This window comes from Otolemur garnettii, unplaced genomic scaffold, assembly GCF_000181295.1.
Source record: "Otolemur garnettii isolate 467f Iridium unplaced genomic scaffold, OtoGar3 scaffold00010, whole genome shotgun sequence".
Taxonomy (NCBI): domain Eukaryota; kingdom Metazoa; phylum Chordata; class Mammalia; order Primates; family Galagidae; genus Otolemur; species Otolemur garnettii.
In genome coordinates, this window is record NW_003852405.1 from 28,545,180 (window position 1) to 28,549,961 (window position 4,782).

The 4,782-nt window shown below is 45.5% G+C and overlaps 1 pseudogene; it reads left to right on the forward strand.

The window, feature by feature from the left end:
- LOC100958139 overlaps positions 1-1,384 on the forward strand; it is a 1,878-nt pseudogene extending 494 nt beyond the window's left edge.
- The last annotated feature ends 3,398 nt before the right edge of the window (positions 1,385-4,782 follow it).

Consider the following 4,782-nt stretch of genomic DNA (forward strand, 5'->3'; position numbering starts at 1 on the left):
GAGGTCGTCGCCGTCCTGCACGGCCGCCGCGCCCCAGGGCCACCTGCAGACTCCGGCGCTGCCCCCTGCGGCTCCCGCGGCGTCTTCGTGGTCGTCCTGCGCCGCAGTCGTCAGGTAAGGCCCAGGCCCGGCGGCGGCCGCGGGCAGCAGCAGCAGCAGCAGCAGCAGTAGCCACGGCGCCAGCCCGGAGCTCAGCGCAGAGAGTGGTATGATCTTGGATGCCTTTGTCCAGCAGTGCAGTCGAGTTCTCTGCCTCTTGAATCGTGGGGGAAAATTCTGGACTCCAACCATTCTCAGTGCATGATTTCTTGTGTAAAGCAGGAAGGCTCAAGTTACAATGACAGACAGGAACAGTGTCACGTTGGGAAAGGGGTCCACAGTCAGGCCTTAGACAGTGTAGACCGTAGAGACGCAACACATACAAAGGAAACAACAGACCTCTGCCGTTTTGAAGGTTTTCACTGACTCGCTACAAAATTACCTGCTCTCGGGGAGCTTTCCCACTCCAAACACCTCCTCAGTCAGTGAGTATGGCCACCTGGCCGACGTGGATCCTCTGTCCACCCCACTCCCCCTGTGCATTCACTCGGTGGTTGGGCCTCCCCAGCAACATCTGAATCCCGCGGCCACCGTCCTCATTTACACTGCCGGAGGAGGAGGAGGAGGAAGAGCAGGGCTACTGTCCTCAATGCCAAGAGCTCGAGCAGGAGGTTATTTCACTACAACGAGAACATGAAGAGCTCAGGAGGAAATTGGAGCCTCCCAGTGCCCTGCCAGGCGGTTTTAGATGACTCCAAGACGGTTCTGCAGCACCACAACCAACCCCTGATACCACAGCCAGCTGACCCGCAGACTGAGGGGAGCAAGCCGCTCTTCAACAACTATCCTGTCTACATAACGAGGCTGTAAACTCTTCAGAGAAGGGTGGAAGACGGCTCCTTCGATAGCTCATCAGATTTGTTTTCGCTACTGATGAGCTTAAGTACTCGTGCGGCCTTGGAAAAAGGAAAAGAATTCATTAGGATGCATTGTACCTCCAACCCTGATTGGTGGATGCCCTCCGAGGACCAGATCAACAAAGTGTTCAGCGACACGTGGGCCACGCCCGGCAAGGGCGGGCAGTGGGGACCTTCCTTCACAACCGCGGCTCATTTTATGAAGGGATTGATCACCCAGCTTGGCAGGATGAAGTCTTCAATAAAGGTTCCCAGGATGGATCTGGGGATTACTGGACAAAACTTAACACTGGAGCAGCTGGGCCTCTCAAGAATTCCGGCTGTGAATGTCCTGTTACCATCACCTGAGAGTCCAAAGCGTGTTATTCTGTCCTACTGAAATGGGACAATAAATGCGAGAGAAGGATGGACCCCACTTCAGGTATAATTAGGTAATAGAAATTTATTGATAATTGATACACCTGCAGGTGCACCTGCAGGGAGCTCTTGTGGTGGGCCAACAAGAAGCCTCCTATAGCGGTGGAGAAGTCTTTTTATACCATTATTCTGCATAGTCGTGGTGATTAGCAAGCTAGCGCAGTACAGAAGCCAATCATAGCAGTTAGTACAGCTCAATATGACCCAGGGGTCACAAAGTAGAGGTACATATTGATTTATACATCCTAAGATATGTCACAAGTACATTACTTCATGATCATAAAATGGGGTATGTCATAGGGGTTTACACAATTTAGGGTGGAAGTACATGTTTTCTTAGGGTACATTAGCTCATAGTTCAGGGGTACAAAACAAGTATTGGGTAAATTTCTGAGAACAACTTGGGACCTCTTTACCCAGGGCTTTATTTGGAATCAACCCCTCCCTCAACCCCTCTCTGCATACTTCCTTAATTTCAAGCTATTTCTCTACCCTTGAGAGGGCAGGAACTAAAAGGCTTAGGAGAGGTTTCCTTTTCAAGGGTAGGGGGCTTGTTCCCTACTGGTCTTAGGGAGAGGGTCAAGGGCTGGGGGCCAGGTTATTACACTACTTTATATACATTCTCAGGTGCCATGTTCCCAAATAAAAATCCATTTTATTTTTGGGCTGAAGGGATTGGGTTGTTTGGGAAGTTAGTGGCGCCTATCACAGACTTTGGAATATTATATTATAAAAGGAAAAAACTACATTTGATTTTAAATAATTGCAAGTTATATGGTGAAGGTGAAAAAACAGGAGAGCTCCTGATCACCTGGCTGAAACGCTTAAGCTCTGCTTCCTGGGCAGAGCTGGCCCCCAAGGAGGGTTGGGTTGAGGGCCCCCTGCCCATGGGAAAAGGTAGAGACATGGAGTATTTGAAGGGACAGAAGACAAGCTTTCTCTTACTTTAATTCAAGTAAGTTGTCTTTATGTTTTCCAATAACTTGAATTCATAGTTGTCAGGAGAGACATAGGGTGGATGGTGGGTGACGCCACGTGCTGCCTCTATATTAACAAAGTCTATTATGGAAAGAAACCAGAAAACAGAGGCAACCAGATAGGCAGTAGTTATTGGAGGTCAGCTGTTTTTGTTATTTTTATGAAAAAAAAATTCCACTGTGTTGGTCAGGAAGGCAATATTTGATCTCTGGAGTTTATAGACAGTAATAGTTTTTCACTATATGAGTCCAGAAACATCCAAAGATCCAAAACCATTTTCAAGACCCGCAATTTTGTAGGTTCATAGGTCCACAGTTTCCATGGCCTTAAATTGGGCTTTGTTGACACAATTGCAAAGTGCTGGGCTGGACAAGGAGAATTTCAGTCAGTTGTTTGGAGCTCTGAGGACCAGAACAGTAGTGTGGCTGCCTGAAGGCGTCCCCTGAATTGATCAAACATTCTGGCACCTGTATACACTCGGCTTCAAGGACATTCTGACAATGATGCAATGGGCTTGTCAGGAATTTCTCTGAAATTTGAGGGCCTCTCTGTGCTGAGTTGATTTTTAGAATTTGTATGGAACTTATTTCCCTTTGTTATTGACCGTGTTTCCTCCTGGCTGTGTGTGCCTCCCTTTGCCACAAATTCACCTGAACTACATGTTTCTGGCTAAGTTAACATGGCGCCACACCCACCCACATTCCCCTGTTTAATTGGTTGAGCTGTACATGGGAAATTTGTGGTATCTTTGGAACTTTTCCTTACCCGCAATGTAGAGGTGCTAGAATCATCCTCTCTGCGGGCTTTGGGTTTGCTGTCCGGAGAGGCTTTCTTTACCAAACTAGTCCAGACTGCCACCTTCTTTGTAGAGCAAAGGCTTAAATGGATGGCATTCATTGACAGCTACTAATGTCACCTACAGACATGACTTAAAAGTTTTGAAAATTGGATGGAGATTCATTTCACGTTTATGAGCATCCATTTTAGAGTGGGGGATTTATTTGCCATTTTTTTATTGATATAAAATCATAAATTCTTTACATTTAGTTTTTTTTGTTTGAGACAGAATTTCACTCTGTGGCCCTAGGTAGAGTGCGGTGGTGTCATCATAGCTCCCAGCAACCTCAAACTCCTGGGCTGAAGGGATCTTCCTGTCTCAGTCCACCTGTGTAGCTGGAGCTACAGGCACCCACCACCATGCCCAGATAGTTTTTCTGTTCTTAGTAGACACGTGTTTCCCTCTTGCTCAGGCTGGTCTTGGACTCCTGCCCTGGCTTCTCAGAGTGCTAGGATTACAGGTGTGAGCCATTGTGCCCGGCCTTACATTCAGTATTTAATTAGCTATATGCCAAGTCCTAGAAACCAGTCTTTCTGAAGCTTCTGTTGTGATTATTAGCTTTCATGCATTGAAAAGTTTAATGTTTATGGAGATGGACATTTGCCAGATCTGTTCAACAATATGGGAACAACTTAATATTTCAATTCTGTTCGGGGCAAATTAGCTAAAATTTGAAAGTAAAATGATATGGGCAAATGTGATGTTGCTTGTGGCAACCATGAACATCTTTGGCTCTTCGGGGAAAAAAAGTACTTCTTGAAGCATTGTTAAAGGTCTGTGAAATGAATGTCTTGTACGATTTTTTTGATGACGAGAAATCAATATTGTCAGAAAAAAAAAAAAGAAAGAAAAATTCTATAAGAACATTAATCCCCTGGAGTGCTTATAAAAGGTAACATAAAAGCAGCTACAAGTGAGAAAAGAAATAACCTTTTAGGAACCCCCCTCAAAAAAAATCAAATGCAAGTGGTTTTACCCGATCTGCCTCTTCTTCACACTTGTCACATGTACACAAACACACACACACAGGGCTCAGTTGATTTCAACCACAAGTTTGAAGAGCAATCACAAAGCAAAGAAAATCACTCAATCTTTATTTTACAACATGGGCTCATGGGCCGCAGAAATCAATAGACGGTAAGAGTCCTCCTCCCCTTACTCAGGGGATAGAAACAAGCTTCTAGACCCGTGGGAGACAAGGTTCACATTTTTCTCTCCTGAATGGGTCCTGTTCAAACCAGTAACAAAATGAAGATGCCATGAGGTCAATCACCATTCCAGTTCTAATATTCATTACAGGAAGATTTATCAACACAACTGCTCATGCCTGGAAATCGAAGCATGGGAGTTAATGGGGAGCAAAGTCATCTCTCTAGAAATACTTCTTAAAACTTTTAAAAATCTTCTGAATGAATATTAAAATTGCTCATGTTTTAGGTGATTTATTTTAAGAATACTACAAAAGAACCCCATTAAAAAGTACCCAGAAATCAGCTCAGCACCTATGGCTCAAGAGGCTAAGGCGCCAGCCACATACACCTGAGCTGGTGGGTTCAAATCCAGCCCAGGCCCGCCAAACAACAAAGATGGCTG